This window comes from Castor canadensis, chromosome 6 (assembly GCF_047511655.1).
Source record: "Castor canadensis chromosome 6, mCasCan1.hap1v2, whole genome shotgun sequence".
NCBI lineage: Eukaryota > Metazoa > Chordata > Mammalia > Rodentia > Castoridae > Castor > Castor canadensis.
In genome coordinates this window covers 9558938-9577164 of record NC_133391.1, presented here as the reverse complement: position 1 = coordinate 9577164, position 18227 = coordinate 9558938, and the positions used below count along the sequence as shown (strand labels likewise).

General features: G+C 36.4%; 1 pseudogene; it reads left to right on the top strand.

Moving 5' to 3' along the window:
- LOC141424260 (vomeronasal type-2 receptor 116-like) overlaps positions 1–17566 on the top strand; it is a 32269-nt pseudogene extending 14703 nt beyond the window's left edge.
- The last annotated feature ends 661 nt before the right edge of the window (positions 17567–18227 follow it).

Sequence of the window (18227 nt, the reverse complement as noted above, 5' to 3'; positions counted from 1 at the left end):
TGTGAAGGACCCAACAAAATATGTAAACTCCAATACAGTGGTAGTGGAGACTTTAATACCCCTGGTCACCAATAGGTAGGTCATCCAAACAAAAAATCAATAAAGAAATTCTAGAACAAAATTACACCTTAGATAAAATGGACCTAGCCGATGTCTACAGAATATTTCATTCAATTTCTGCACAATATACATTCTTCTCAGCAGCCTTTGGAACTTTCTCCAAAATTGATCCTATCTTAGGGCACAAAGCAAACCTCAGCAAATAAAAGGAAAATGAAATAATCCCATGCATTCTATCTCATCACAATGCATTAATACTAGAACTCAACAACAAAAACAATAGTAAAAACTTGCAAACAGTTGGAAGCCGAACAACACATTGCTCTATGATCAATAGGTTATTGATGAAATAAAGGAGGAAACTAAAAGTTTCCTGGAAGTTAATGAAAATGAAAACATGGCCTTCCAGAACCGATGGGACACAGCAAAGGCAGTCCTAAGAGGAAAGTTTATAGTCACAAGTGCATATATTAAAAGGACAGAAAGACCTCATATCAATGACCTAATGCTACATGTCAAACTCCTAGAAAAACAAGAACATGCAAAACCCCAAAAAACAGGAGAGAAATAAAGAAAACAGCTGAAATAAATGAAATAGAAACAAACAAACAAACAAGTACAAAGAATCAATGAAACAAAAAGTTCATTCTCTGATTAAATAAACAAGATTGACAGACCCCTGGCAAACCTGACTAAAATGAGGAGAGAAAAAACCCAAATCAGTAAAAGCAGGAATGCAAAAGGGGAGATAACAGCAAACACCATGGAAATCCAGGAAATCATCAAAAAACACTTTGAGAACCTATATTCTAATAAATTAGAAAAATCTTAAAGAAATGGACAGATTTCCAGATACTTATGATTATCCAAAATTGAACCAAGAGTACATTAATCACCTGAATAGATCTATAACACAAAATGAAATTGCAGCAGCAATAGTCTTCCAAAAAAGAAAAGTTCAGGATTTGATGGAGTGTCTGCTGATTTCTATCAGTCCTTTAAAGAGGAACTAATACCAACCCTCTTTAAACTGTTCCCCAAAATAGAATGGGAAAGAAAACTGCCTAACTCATTCTATGAAACCAGTATGACACTCATCCCAAAACCAGACAAAGACACATCCAAAAAGGAGAAGTATAAGCCAATCTCCTTAATGAACATCGACACAAAAATCATCAATAAAATAATGGCAAACCAAATTCAACAACACATCAGAAAGATCATTCACCTCGACCAAGTCGGTTTTATGCCAGGAATGCAGGGGTGGTTCAACATATTCAAATCTGTATCTGTAATAGAGCACATTAAAAAAAGCAAAGACAGAAATCCCTTGCTCATCTCAATACATGCAGAAAAATCCTTCGACAACATCCAACACCACTTCATGATAAATGCTCTAAGAAAACTTGGAACAGAAGGAAAATACCTCAACATTGTAAAGGCTATATATGACAAACCTATAGTCAACATTATACTTAATGGTGAAAAACTGAAACCATTTCCCATAAAATCAGGAATGAGACAAGGGTGCCCACTATCCCCACTCCTATTCGACATAGTTCTGTAATCTCTAGCCAGATCAATGAGGCAAGAAGAAGAAATAAATGGAATATAAATAGGTAAAGGAACTGTCAAAATATCCCTCTTTGCAGACGATATGATCTTATTCCTTAAAGACTTAAAAAACTCTACCCCAAAATTTCTAGACACCATAAACAGCTACAGCAAGGTGGCAGGATACAAAATCAACTTACAGAAATCATTACCTGTCCTATACACCAGTAGTGAACAAACTGAGAGAGAATACATGGAAACAATTCCACTTACAACAGCCTCAAAAAAAATCAAACACTTAGGAGTAAACTTAACAAAGGATGTGAATAACCCCTACAAGGAGAACTACAACTCCCTGAAGAAAGAGATCAAGGAAGACTACAGAAAGTGGAGAGATCTCCCATGCTCGTGGATTGTTAGAATCAACATAGTAAAAATGGCTATACTCCCCAAAGTAATCTACATGTTTAATTCAATTCCCATCAAAATCCCAACGACATTCCTCACTGAGATTGAGAAATCTACCCTAAAATTCATTTGGAAACACAAGAGACCACAAATAGCCAAGGCAATACTCAGTAAAAAGAGCAATGCTGGAGGTATCACAATACCAGACTTCATAGTATATTACAAAGCAATAGCAATAAAAACAGCTTGGTATTGGCACAAAAACAGACATGAAGACCAGTGGAACAGAATAGTTGACCTGGATATGAGTCCACACACCTATGCCCATCTTTATTTTGACAAAGGCGCTAAAATGACTCAATGGAGAAATGACTGCCTCTTCAACAAATGTAGTTGGGAAAGAGGTTATCTGTCTGCAAAATACTGAAGTTTGATCTGTGTTTATCACTCTGTACTTGTATCAACTCAAAATGGATCAGGACTCAACATCAGACTCAAAATTCTAAAGTTGGTACAGGAAAAGCAGGAAACACTCTGGAACTAATAGGTATAGGCACGGACTTCCTCAATAGGACCCCAGCAGCTCAGCAACTAAGAGAAAGAATGGACAAATGGGACTTCATAAAATTAAAAAGCTTCTGCACAACAGAAGACATGGTCTCTAAACTGAAGAGACCACCCACAGAGTGGGAGAAAATATTTTCCAGCTATACATCAGACAAAGGACTGATAACCAGAATATACAGGGAGCTCAAGAAACTAAACTCTCTCAAAATTAATGAACCAATAAAGAAATGAGCAAGTGAACTAAACAGAAATTTCTCAAAAGAAGAAAGTCAAATGGCCAAAAAACACATGAAAAAATGCTCACCATCTCTAGGTATAAAAGAAACGCAAATCAAACCACACTAACATTCCACCTACCCCTGTTAGAATAGTCATCATTAAAAACAGCACTAATAACAGGTGTTAGTGAGGATGTGGGGTAAAATGGACCCTCGTCCACTGCTGCTGGGAATGCAAACCAGTGTAACCACTCTCAAAAAAACATTTGGAGTCTTCTTAAAAATCTAAACATAGATGTGCCATATGATCCATCAATCCGACTCCGGGGATATACCCAAAGGAATGTGACACAGGTTACTCCAGAAGCACCTGCACACCCATGTTTATTGCAGCTCTATTCACAATAGCCAAGTTATGGAAACAACCAAGATGCCCCACTAGAGACAAATGAATTAAGAAAATGTGGTATTTAGACACAATGGAATTTTACTCAGTCACGAAGAAAAATGAAATCCTATCATTTGCAGTATAAATGGATGGAACTGGAGAACATCATTCTGAGCGAGGCTAGTCAGGCTCAGAAGACCAAAAATTGTATATTCTTCTTCAAATGCTGACTTCAGATCTAGGGCAAATACAGCAATGTGGTTGGACTTGGGTCACATGGTAAGGGGAGAGCACCTACGGGAAGTATTGGGATAGCTAAGAAACCCAAAACATGATAGTATTTGATGTCCGCACTGAAGAGGTACTAATACAGAAACGTTAAAGTGACAGAGGTCAATATGAGAAGGGGATCAGGAACCAATGTAAAGATCTGTTAGAGATTAATCAATTTGGGATTTAACACATTTGTACATGGAATCAACACTCGTAATCTCTCTGTATAGCTATCCTTCTCTCAACTGGCAAAAACGTTTTGCCTTTCTTATTATTGCTTACACTTTCTCTTCAACAAAATTAGAGATCAGGGCAGAACAGATTCTGCCTGGAAGCAAGTGCGGGGGAGAGTAAGGAGGTGGGAGTAGTGGGGAGAAATGGCCCAAACAATGTATGTACATATGAATAAATGAATGAGAATAAAGAAAAAAGTTTAGAATTTTCCACAATTTCCCACTCTGAGAAACAACTTTTTGATTGATAGAAGTTAAATATAAGATTCTAGAATTTTCCTTTTAGAAGAACAAACCCTTTATTGTTCAGTATAGGTTTCTATGCTGTTATTCAAAGAACTATGCAACTATTGTTCTTGAGCCACCCAATAACAATATTTGAATGTGGCAGAACATTCCATGTTATGTAAGAACTCTGTGGTTGATATTTCTTGATTGCAACTTGAATCATTTTCTTTTTAGAGGCAGAGCGTGCCTGTCTTTCCAGATATTCAAAGAAGCCCAGATGGGTACACTGAGGTTCAGGCAGCTCAGGGATAAAGCCAATGTAAAATTCAAAGGGTATGTCACCAGAGGGGCAAACACCAGGCCTGGTGTTCAACTGCCAATGCTGCAAAAAAAAAATCAGTAAACCAATGAAATCTACGCAGGGAGTGCAAAGCAGAGTGATCTACATATGGAACATCATACATTTAGGATATTAGGCATAGTAAATACAAACAGTATGTACTCCCTTTTTCACAAACATTACAGCAACAGAGTATTTGTGACAAACTTGATTTCACGTTACTGTATTACTGAAACAGCAAAAGCATACAGCAATGAACTCCCTGCAAATCTTTCCAGGGCTCCATCTAGTGATGAAATAGTGGAAGTAAGTATAGGCTCAGACAAAATATACAAAATGCTTAGAGTTTCTGGAAACACAGGCACAAAGAAAGCCAGCGATGGAAGACTGGAGTAAATACCTAAAACATGAAAGTATTATGAACTTTCAGGAACCTAGGACCTCACCTGAACTCCAAACAAGGTGCCTATAACTGACCAGGAAGTATTTGGAAGGGTAGAAAACTCAGAGTTAAAACAATTGTTTTAAGCAAAAACAATGAACTGGAAGAAAGCCCAGTAATTTCTCAGTACCATACAGAGAAATACAAAGAATAAATTTAAAAGATCAACAATAACTGTGAACTGAAAAATACATGCAGCAAAATTATATGAGCTCAGTGATCAGTTCTTGTCATCTCTTTATAGTTCAAAGTTGAATTCTTTGGTCAGCACACCAAATACTTTGATGTTAAACTACAGTCATTGGACAATCATTCTTGACATGTCTCTGAAAAGGTCATTGCCCACTTTAATTGTTTACACCAGATTCTTATGAATTCATCATGACTGCATCTCTGTACTTAGCTCAAACCACCATCATGTCTCTCCAGCATTTGTCCATCAACATCTTTTGTGAGATCTGTAAAAATACTGTTGTATTTCTCCCATCCATTCTAAATATTTATGGTAAACTACTCTTTCTGAAATATGATTGGAATAGATCAATTTCTTGATAAAGCTTTCTGTCATTCCCTATTACTCTGTGCATAAAAGTAACTGTTCCTATAGAAATTCAAAGAACTAAGTCTCATCCTTCTTTCAAGTCTCATTTCACTTCCACTGTACTTCAGACTGACTTATCTTATTTTCATTTTCGATGCACACCAAGCTCTTTATCACCATGTTCATTACACAAAGTTCAATCAATTGCTTTACTCTTCTCAACATGTTAGCTCACTGTCAGATTTTTCTATTCCAGGCAAACTCCCACTGTCCTACAGATCTTGATCAGAATAGGTTCAATATGTTATTATATTTTAGGGCCAAACTACTTTCTCTTTCCATGATATTTTGCAAATTGAAATAATAGTTTATGTATAATTTCTTACTGAAAGTGTCGGTCTCATTTCAATTGATAGTCATGACATGAGACTATATTCACAAACATACACTCAGGGACTGTAAGTGTAATTGAGAAAAAAGTCACTCTTTGGCTTGTTGTTTGTTGAGCAAATACATGACTAAGTGCATTTTGATTGCAAGCAAAAGTCAAAATAGCAAGCATAAAATTATTGTATAAGATGCTATGTCTGGGAGATGATCACAATAATCCAAAAGATTGTTTATAATTTTATCATACTAGCATCAATTGGTTGGCTCCATTTCCTCTATGCTTGATCCTGGGTAGGATTGTCACTTTCTTCAGAACAACAGAAGATGATTAACTCAGCATAGATAAAAGAAGACGTCAAGAGTGAAGAAAGTCATAGCTCAGAATGCAAATATACCACTTGATATCTGCATCTACCTTTCACTATTGATTTGGAATTTTCTACGTCAACCTGATTATTGGTGGATTATTGGGAAACACCTGTGTCTGTGGATGTCTCTGCACATGCAATAGGTATGTGGAGACCTGCTTATGTAATACAAGGAATATTAGGGGAATGCATGAACCTTGGGTGTATGAATTTGTCTCTCCTGTGTACTTGAATTGGTGGATGTGATGCCCCATTGACTTTAGTTAAGCCCTGACTGCACAGACCCATTTATTACTGATTCACATTGCACCTTCCATGGCATCCAATGATGTAATTCATTTTCCACATCCCAAATATCTTTTCTGCACATCTTTTTTAGATGCATACTTCAGAAGAACTCTAAGAAAGTTTAATTCATCCCTGGGGCCTTACCATCTGTGGGCTTGGATGAAATTGTAGCACCTGGGTTGGAAAGGAGAATCCTCAGACTTCATGTGCTCTTTTCTTCATTGAGTTGTCGATTCTTTGGAGGTGGTGTTTTTGGGGTCCCTGTATATTCTAGGTATTAGGCCTTTATCAGATGAAGTTGGTAAAGATTTTCTCCCATTCTGTGTCCTGTCTCCTTAGCCTAGTGGTGGTTTCTTTTGCTGTGCAGAAGCTCTTTTGTTTGATGCAGTCCCATTTGTTGGTTGTTTCTCTTAGATACTGAGTCTTTTCAATTCTACTTAGAGTGCCATTCCCTATATCTGTATGTTCCAGTGTATTTCCTACCACTTGCTGGAGTTCTTCAAAGTTTTAGTCCTTATATTAAGGTCTTGGATCCACTTTAAGTTGATTTTGGTACAGGTTGAACGATAGGGATGTAGTTTCAGTCTTTTATATGTGGATATCCAGTTTTTACAGCAACATTTGATGAAGTGGCTGTCTACTACCTAGAGTGTTTTGGTATCCATTGTCTATTCCCTTGTCTTGAAAGCTTTCCTTATGTTTTTTTCCTATGGTTTCTTACTTTATGGTGTTAAACTATAGGTTTTTAATTTTGTGTTTATTTTTGTATTCGGTGAGGGATGGGGGTCCACTTTCAAGCATTTAGTTTTCCCCACAGAACTTATTAAATAAAATGTAAATTCTTCAAGATATGCTTTTGCCATATACTTGTGAATTAGTTGATTGGAAATGCATACGGTAATTCAGGGTGTTTCAATCTTCCATTGGTGTGTATGTCTGCAATTATGCAAATAACCTGTTTGAATTCAGGGCCTACAGTTTCAGTGACTCCACCAGCCCTTTAGTTTGTGTGATGTGTTTTTTCAAGATAGGGTCTCATGAACTGTTTATCAGGACTGGATTCAAACTGAGTGCTAATGATTTCTGCCTCCTGAGTAGCTAGGATCACAGGCTTGAGCCACTGCTGCCTGGCTGTCAATTTGTTTTATCCCAATAATTTTACATGACTTCATAGATTCAGGTAGTATATTCTCAGCATTCATCTTTTGTTCACGATCCTTGGGCTGCCAGGGAATTCAGTGAACTTTGTGAACTTTTTGTGATTGTTTTGCTACTACTTTGAATAATGTTATATTTTCCATTTTTATATATTTTCTTGACATCATTGTGTAACTCATGCATAAAAAGTAAATTATACATTTAATGGGTACCATGTTATATATTCATTTGAATTTCCAGGTGAACACGGTTATCTTCTGCAAAATAATGCTACCTACTTCTTACTTTTCATTCTTTCTTTATAACTAGTTTATTGCATATATAATAGGCTAAAAAATTCCAGATGGATATTAAACTCTCGTATTATTTAAATTATGGTCTTTATTGTGATGCATGCTGTTTTTGTCACGGTGAGTATGTACTATAGTTTAAGTCAGTTTTAATGTAGCATTGTCATTCTTGCTTCTTAAATGTTTTGTTGAATACAATTTGTAATTTCCGGACAATTTTTTGTGTCTATGTTTCATGGATATTTTTGTATTATTTCCTTTTTTGTTTTATCCTTTTCTGGTTTTGTTAACAGGTTAATACTGGATTGGTAGGATGTATTCAGGATCATTGTTTCCCTTTCAATTTACAGGATTGTTTGAGAACCATTGGTGTTATTTCTTTTTTTAAGTTCTGTGAGGATTTAGCAGTGCATCAATCCAGTCCTGGGTGTTACTTTATTGGGAAGTGTTTTAGTGCTTCATGTCATTAAGCAATATAAATCTGTTTGGGTGTTTTAGATTCTATTCTTCCTATTTGTTTGAACTTACATGCCTGGAAATTTATCCATTTTGTCAAATTGTCAAATTTATTTTAGTACACTTTTCAAAGTATCCTCTATTGATCCTCTGGATTTCAGTGATACCCAAAATTCTAATATCCACTTTTTCATCTTTCCTTTTATTTACGAGATTCTTCTCTCTCTTTTATGGGGAGAATAAGTATGAATACGGGATTGTCAATCTTGTTTTTCTTGGAAAGTTCCAAGTTCTTTTGTTTATTTATTCATTCATTCATATGTGCATACATTGTCTGGGGCATTTATCCCCTCTGCTCCCCATACCCTTGCTTTCCCTCCACAACCCTGTCACTTCCAGGCATAATCTGTTCTGCCCTCTTTTCTAATTTTTGTTGAAGAGAAGACATAAGAAGTAATAAGAAAGACATAGCACTTTTTCTAGTTTGTGATAAGGATATCTGTATAGAGAGATTCCTATCATTGCTTCCACGCACAAGTGTATTACAACCCAAATTGATTCATCTCTTCCAGACTCATTCAGTACTTTCCAGTCACCTCCCATAGTGACCTCTGTTATTTTAAGGTTACGGTATTCGCTCTTCTGCAGTGGGCATATCACACACTTTCAAGTTTTGGGTTTCCTACCTTTCTGTGTTCCTCCTGTATGTTTCCTCCCCTTAGCATGTGACCCATGTCTAGTAATATTACTGCATTTGTTTTAGATATAAAGTCCGCATATGAGGGAGAACTTATGATTTTGGTGATCAGTTCTTTGTCTGATTATAGCTAGCAAATATTTTCTCCCGCTCTGTGGGTGATCTCTTCAGTTTAGAGTCCATTTCTTTTGTTGTGCAGAAGGTTTTAATTTTGTGAAGTCTGATTTGTCCCTTCTTTCTCTTAGTTGCTGAGCTGCTCGGGTTCTATTAAGGAAGTTGTTGCCTATACCTATTGTTTCCAGAGTATTCCATGCTCTTTTCTGTACTAACTTCAGAGTTTTGGGTCTGATATTAAGGTCCCTTGATCCATTTTGAGTTGATAATAGTACAGGGTGCTAAACATGTATCTAGTTTCAGTTTTCTGCAGACTGATACTACTCTTCCCAGGAACATTTGTTGAAGAGGCTGTCTTTTCTCCATCATATTTTTTTGCAACTTTGTCATAAATAACGTGGGCATAGCTGTGTGGGTTCATATCCTGGTCCTCTATTCTGTCTAGTGGTCTTCAAGTCTGTTTTTGTGACAGTACTATGTTGTTTTCATTGCTATAGTTTTCTATTATAGTTTGAAGTCGGGTATTCTGAAACCTCCAGCATTGCTCTTTTTTGCTGAGTATTGCCTTGGCTCTTTGCAGTCTGTTGTATTTCCAAATGAACTTTAAGGTAGATTTTTCAATCTCTGTGATGAATGTCATTGGGATTTTGATGGAATTGCATTGAACATGTAGATTGGTAGTGTAGTCATTTTTACTAAGTTGATTCTACCAATCCATGAGCACTTGAGATCTTTCTACCTTCTGTAGTGTTCCTCAATCTTTTTCTTCAGAGGTTTGTAGTTCTCGTTGTAGAGGTCATTCACATCCTTTGTTAAGTTTACTCCTTGGTTTTGATTGTTTTGAGGCTATTGTAAATGGAATTCTTTCCACCAATTCATTCTGAATTTGTTCATTTTTGGTGTATAGAAAAGCTAATGATTTTTGTAAGCTGATTTTGTATCCTGCCAAATACTGAAACTGTTTATGCTGTCTAGAAGTTGTTGGGTATAGTTTTTTGGGACTTTGATTTGTAGGATCACGTCCTCTACAAAGGGATATTTTGACAGTTTCTTTACCTATTTCTGTTACTTTTGTTTCTTCTTCTTGCCTAATTGTTCTGGCTAGGCATTCCAAGACTATGTTGAATAGGAGTGGGGATAGTGGTCACCCTTGTCTCATTCCTGATTTTAGGTGTAACGGTTTCAGTTTTCTCCATTAATAATGATGTTGGCTATAGGTTTGTCATATATAGCCTTTAGAATGTTGAGGTACATTCCTTCTCTTCCTAGCTTTCTTAGAGCTTTTATTATGAAGTGGTGTTGGATCTTTTCCAAAGCTTTTTCTGCATCTATTGAGATGATCAAGTGGTTTTTGTCTTTGCTTTATTAATGTGCTGTATTACAATTATAGGTTTGGTTATATTGAACCACCCCTGCATTTCTGGGATGAAGCCGACTTGGTTGTGGTGAACAACCTTTCTGATATGTTGTTGGATTCGGTTTGCCATTATTTTATTGAGGATTTTTGCATTGATGTTCATTAAGGAGATTGACTTTAGGTTCTCCTTTTTGGATGTGTCTTTGTTTTAGTGATGAGTGTAATACTGGCTTCATAGAATGAGTTAGGCAGTATTCCTTCCCTTTCTATTTCATGGAAAAGTTTAAGGGGAGTTGTTATTCTTCTTTAAAGGTCTGGTAGAATTCAGCAGAGAATCCATCAGGTGCTGGACTTTTCTTTTTTGGGAGACTCTTTATTCCTTCTTCAATTTAATTTCATGTTATAGGTCTATTTTGATGGTTAATATTCTCTTGGTTCAAGTTGGGATAGTCATAAGTATCTAGATATTCGTCCATTTCTTCAAGATTTTCAAATTTATTGGAATGTAGGTTCTCAAAGTAGTCTCTGATGATTCTCTGATTTTCTGTGGTGTTTGTTGTTATCTCCCCTTTTGCACTTCTTATTTTACTGATTTGGGTTTTTTTCTCCTCATTTTAGTCAGTTTTGCCAGGGGTTTGTCAATCTTGTTTATTCTTTCAAAGAACCAGCTTTTTTTTCATTGATTCTTTGTATGGTTTTTTTTATTTCATTGATTTCAGCCCTTATTTTTATTATTTCTCTCCTCTGCTTGTTTAGGAATTGCTTGTTCTTGCTTTTCTAGGAGTTTGTTCATTATAAATGGCCTGAACAACCTACATGGAAAATGTTTTCACTACGATAAAGTAATCATTTCACAACTAGTTTTTTAAATAAGAAGAAAAAGAGAATGAAGTCCTTGAGTACCTAAGTCCTGCTTGAGACTGAAGTGGGTATTTTATATCAATGATTTGATTTAATTCCAGTTTAGGTGTTAATGAACCCAGTTGATATTTGAATCTCTACATTCATTCATAAAATACATACCTACTAGGTTTTTCCAGGAGGTTAAAAATTATCTCATTACCAGATTCACTCATTATAGTTAAGTGTGACATTGGTGTTTTCTGTTGAAACTGTCATTTTGATCCTCTGATCTGTGACCAGCATTTGATATCATGATATTTTGGTTCTTTAGCTTTTCCTTTGTACTACATCATTGTTGTAGTGGTGTCAAGAAGCAGGATTAAGCCAATAAGGAGGTTTTCTCAGTTCAGATTTTCTGTCTTAACCATGGAATCCACTTCATCTTAGGATGATGCATCTCTTTTAGCTCCACTCCTTTCTGAAGAGCATTCAGTTTAACAACCCCACTGGAGACCAAGGGATTTTGGATGAGAAAAGGAAATTGGAGGCAGAGTATGACATTCTCAACTTTTGGTATTTTGTAGAAGGTGTTAGACATAATGTGAAAGTAGGAAGGTTTTCCACTTATGGTCCACATGGTCAGCAATTATCTCTACATGAGGATCTGAAAGAGTGGAACTCAGGAACTTTAGATGTGGGTTGCATCAAATTACAAAGCTTTGAATTTCACACATCAGTAAGTAATACTTTATCAGATTTAATATTCCTGATGTTGATTCATGATCCACCAATGTTCATTTAATAACTTCCAACTTAGAGATTTTTTTCTTATTAACTGAATCATGGGTGAGAAACGAACACATTTGTTTACCAACATGTTTCTAAGGGTTCATATTTCACAATCTTAAAATGTATATGTTGTCTGTGTTACTTGACTGTCCCTCACTGTGACAAAATACATGAGAAAAATCAGCTTCCAGGGAAGAAGGGTTTATTCAGCTAACAGTTTTGAATGTTTCAGTATGTGGTCATTTGACCCATTTCTTAATGGTCTATGGCAAGGCAGAGCATCATGGTTGGAACAGGTAGCAAAGTAAGTACACACCTCATGGCAACAGAGCAAAAAAGTCAGAGAAAGAATTGGCCCTGGGCTACCAATATCACCTTTAACTGTGTACTTCTAATGACCAAATTTCCTCCCACTAGAACCAATGCTTAAAGGATCCATGCTTTCTAAAAAGCAGCAGGGCTGGGGACCAAGCCTTTAACACATAAGCCATTGTGTCATATCATGGCCAGAATCTAAAAATGTGCAATGAATTTACAGGATTTGAGTACAGAAAATTAATATCTCTTAATGATCCAATTCAGTAAAACACTGGACTTATTGAAATACAAGGGAAATTGCAGTCACCAATACCTATTTTGATTTTCCTCAGAATCCTCACTCTGTTTGCAGTGAGCGTTGTGGTCCTGGATTCAGGAAATCCCCTCAGGAGGGAAAGGCTCCCTGTTGTTTTGATTGCATCCCTTGCCCTGTGAATGAGATTTCTAATGGGACAGGTAAGTCTATGACTTATGGAGAAACTCCCACCCAACCTAAAGAGTTTCCAATATTCCCTGAAGGGGGAAAATCCCTGCAAGTGGACTGCATAGGAAAGGTCTACCTACATTCATTTGCAAATGAAATGGTACAAAGGATTACATTGACCTTTGAAACAACACAGCTCATATACTGTGATTTCCATAGTTGATTCATCACTATATTAATTTTATGCATTACCTTCTCAAGGAAACACCTTGCACCTCTCTTCTCTACATAAGTTTGGTCTCTATTGTGGAATTTTGGAGTAATGTTATGGAAAAATGTCTTCCTATTTGTACAACACAGTGAATACATGGTTCTTGCCCATGTTTATTTTCTGAGTGCTTGTCAAAATGCTTGATAACGACCAAGTGCTCAGAAAATTTTAGTTTGGTTTAAGTAATAGGTTTATGTATATTGTAATAAATTCTTTTTAAGCTTCAGATGGCAGACCTGGGTGCTGGTGGATTACACCTATAATCCTAGCTTCTTGAGAGCTGAGATCAGGAGGATTACAGTTCAAGGCCAGTCCAAGAAAACAGTATGAGACCCCATATCAAAAACAACCAGATGAAAATGGACTGGAGCTGTGACCAAGTGGTAGAGTGCTTGCTTTACAAGTGCAAAACCCTCAGTTTCTACCCCAGCCCCTCCAAGAAAAACAAACCAACATTCCACATGTAAAAAGGCATACAACTCATAATGACATGAACTCAAACCAGTGCAATAGGTCTACAATGAATACACAAAGACCTACTGGAAAAGTGTCATAAATTTCTATACAGATGCATGCATGCTAATATTATATTAGATGAGTTGGGGAAATGTCAACTAGATTTTTATGCTATGAATTCTTGTAATAATCACAGAACCTGAAAATGGATCCATCTGGCAGAAACCCAGAGAAAGTTGGATGGAATGATGTACAATGGAGATCCAAATGAATAGGGAACATTTCAGGATGCCACAGTTACCATATTACATTCACAATGTCCAAATTTATGTTAAATAATACATGCAAGAAACACTTCTACATCACAGTTTTTTCATTTCCTTTATGATTCATATGTACCTTAGTTAAGCAGCATACTTGCATGATTTCAATTTCACTTTGGAATATATTGAGATTGACAACATGCCCTTAATTTGCATGTGTTATTCCTTATGACCACGAGGTTTAATGTAAGTTCACTCTGCTCAGATAAAGAACTCTCTATAGACAAAGCCACAATCTTCAAGTTTATATATTTGCAAATACTTATTTACACATCCCACAGTTAGAGAACAACTTAAATGAAGATCATAAATAATGAAAATATTATGAATGGACCTGAGGGGATGGAATAAATACTCAGGCATCCAACCAGGAATGCCAGATATTGTATGTATACAAGTACTTTTCTCAATCTAGAAAAGGAAAAGCAACCTAAAGACAAAGAAACAAGAGAACCAATACAACAAGAAAATATATTTAATGACAATACAACAAAGGAATATCAATGTTAAGGTGTATTCTAAAATAAATAAGCATGATAAAAACCCTAAAAAGAGTGTTCAGCAAGAAATTGAAAACATTGTAACAGGACATCATTTGTGAAATTCTGCAGAATTATGTCATATCATGGGTGGATGTGTTGTTGTGTGCCTGTAATTGCAGTTACTCAGATGGCAGATGTAAGATGATCATGGTCTGAGACCAGCCCATGCAAAGTTAGCAAGGTACCCAGTCTGTAAAACAAACTATAAAAGAAACGGGCACAGAAGTATGGTTCAAGTTCACATTGATATTAAGCATAAACCCTTAATTAAATCCCCAGATTGAAAAAAAACCCATAAAAAATAGCATAAGAACCTAATTAACACATTTTAAAATATAAATAAAAATCACAAATCTCAGTCATTGGACTTAAAAACTTTCAGAAGGGGGAATTGAACATCTCAAGTGTTAGACTGTATCACAGGGATAGAGCCAAGGCATGGGGTACTTGAGGTCTTGTGTTCAATCCCCAGCACTGCAAAGAAACCTGCATGGTTGAATATATGTAACAAGTAAAAGCCATAATTGAATCATCTATGACTATTTTTATGATCATCACGTACATCACTGGTGAAATTTATTAAAATTTCAAGAATTTAAAAATGCTCGTTTTCTTAAACTCCTTCAGAGAATAAGAAGAATGGGGCAATAAAATTCATCTTATGAGAAGATCTAATCTTGGTTCCCCATATGTGAGAATATAGAAGAGAAGAAGTATATTGAACATTTTCCTTCTTGAACTAAAAGCATATTTCTTGTTCAAGGTATTTTAAGGGAACTTCAAATGACCAGACTTGGTATATGCAATGGAATTCAATTCTATCTCAACTAGTTTATTGATTTGAACTAGTTTCTTCAAACATATAATAATATCACCAACTCTAGAAAAATGTATAATTAAATACCATACCTATTTGTATCTTAAAATGAATAGTAATAGAACTGGTCTTACTAAGTAAGCAGGTGTCAATTGTCTTAATCCCATAAAAGGTATTTACAGAATCCCAAGAAAGAGCTTCACATTTTGGGGTCCAATGGTGAAAGAAGAATGAGACAAAAATGCTCAATGTAACAATTTCCAATACACCTTATGCTGGGATTCAGGCCAAGACAATACTGTCAGTAAAAGAAATGAAAGCATTGTTTATGAATTAATTTATTGATTGATTCATGGTTCCATAGTCAAAACTCGGAACCTTGGTCTTGCTAGGCAAGTGCTCTACCACTTGAACTATAATCCCAGTCCTTTTTTGCTTCAGTTAATTTGTAGATAGATACATGCTTTTCCTTGCACTGTGATGGGCCTAAAGAGCAGCCCACAAAACTGGGAACACAGGTGCCAACACCACTCCAAGCTTATTTGCTGACAGGGGATCTGAGTGTTTCCCTAGCTGGCCTTGAGATGCAATCCATCCTGTCTTTACCTCCTGAGTAGCTTGGATTTCAGCCTTGGTCCCGTGCACCAAGAATAAAGATAATTTTCAGAAACAGAACACATGACATGAATATGTTCATAAGGTAGTGTTCATATATAATTGTGAAATTCACCTTGAATTTACTTGTGATGGAATATGAGGTTAATGTGTATGAATGTATTATATTCTGCATAGCAGTTATAAGTCCTAACTGAATTTTTTAAACATTGACATTTACTATATCTTAATGTATATACTACCTAGGGATAAAAATCATGATTGTTTTGAAAGACTCTTGACATTAAAAAAATACATAGAATAATGACAAATAGACTGGAGTTAGTGCAGGTTGAAATATGATAGTGGGAGGACAAATTCACACAGGAAATATGCCAGAACCCTACAAATAAATGTACTGATTCAGTGCAAAGGTACTCCAAACTAGAACATGCATATGGTGAAAATGACAATGAGATGCAGGATGTTGCGACTTCTTCACCCACTTAAAAAGTGTTATTGATCGCCTCTACTTCAGGGAATTCATTAATTATCTATGTCATAATAAAAGGGAACATAATTCTAAATAAATTTGAGGGTTTTATGAATAAAACCAGGTCTAATTTACAGAGGTTTAATTTGGTGAGCTAGGCATAACTTTGGTGTTTTTGAAAATTAAAAAATGGTGTCATGAATATGTCAGATAAGTTAAGGAAGTTAAAGTAACTTTGTTGGTGCTACAATAACAAAAATGGGAAGTGTTCAGTTGGAATTATTTGCTGTGTAGAATTCATTTTTATCTAAAAGAACAGAAGAGGAAAAGTTTACCATTGTGCTGTAGGGGAGGCGTGAAAACTGAACCTTGACTATTGGTAAACTGCACTCCTCACCAGACATGGATCAGTGTGTGAAGTGTGCAGATCATCAGTATACCAACCAAGATCAAAACCACTGCCACCAAAAATCTGTGACTTTTCTGGGTTATGAAGATCTCTTAGGAATGGCTCTGGCAAGCAAGGCTGTGAATTCTGTACTCATAAGAGATGCTCTTGTGACCTTTTGTGAAACACGGAGACACTACCATTGTGAAGGCCAATAACAGGGTTCTCAGCTACATCCTGCTCATCTCCCTCACCTTCTGTTTTCTCTGTTCCTTGCTCTTCATTGGCCGTCCTAGCATGGCCACCTGCATCCTCCAGCAGACCACATTTGGAATTGTGTTCACAGTGGTTACTTCACTGTCATGGCCGGAACTCTCACTGTGATTCTGGCTTTTAATATCACATCTCCTGGGAAAAGGATGAGGTGGCTGTTGGTATCCAGGACACCTAACTACCTTATTCCCATCTGCACACTGATCCAACTGACTGCCTGTGGAATCTGGCTTGGAACCTCTCCACCCTTCATTGACACAGACACAAACTCCGAACATGGCCACAGCGTCATCGTGTGTAACAAGGGATCAGTTGTGGCCTTTTACTGCATCCTGGGATACCTAATTTTCCTGGCTTTTGGGAGCTTCACTGTGGCTTTCCTAGCAAGGAACCTTCCTGACACATTCAGTGAAGCCAAGTTCCTGACGTTCAGCATGCTGGTGTTCTGTAGTGTCTGGATCACCTTCCTCCCTGTCTACCACAGCACCAAGGGAAGGGTCATGGTGGCCGTGGAGGTCTTCTCCATCTTGGCCTCCAGTGCAGGGATCTTAGGCTTCTTCTTTGGTCCCAAGTGCTACATTATTTTGTTAAGGCCAGAGAGGAACACTCTATATGGCTTCAGGAATAAAACCCATTCCACGTACAACGAGGCTTCTGAAGGTTAAATTCACGTGTATATTAAACAAAAATCAAAAATAAAACTAAACCATTCTGATAGTTAGATATGAGATTAAATCTTGTGGTTTACTTCAGTCTACTGAAAACTCATGGTACTTCTTCTATCAGGATTAGAATTTCTATACGTTGCATTTCTCATTTTCAACATTTGATTGCATTGTGATGTTGTTATTCACTTTGTGTTATTGATTGTGCAATCAACCCTGCAAATATTACTGGCTTATACTTCTAATCTCCACAATGATGTTTTCTGCCTGTTGGTATTTATAATTACTTTCCTCAATTTTCAGATTATATGAAATTCAGTGTCCCTGTGTTTTCGACTCCCTTGATATATTTCATTGAATTTTTTGGTAATTGTGGAAAATTACATTCCTGGTGTTTTCCAGTCATCACTACAGCTCATGACCCACACCACCATCCATTTTTGCATTTGTTATTTTTCAGATAGTATATAACTTTATTCCTTGTCCTCCACCCTCCTATCAGTGCCTGTCTGCATAGTGAGGAAATAGGCACAGTTTGCTTGTAAAGGAAAATGCTTCAAGTTCTAATCAAAGTGACAACCAGAGAGTTCTTTCTTAATGACACACTGCCTCATTTCTGTAAATTGATGTTACCTTGATGTAGCATATAAATTAGTTCTGT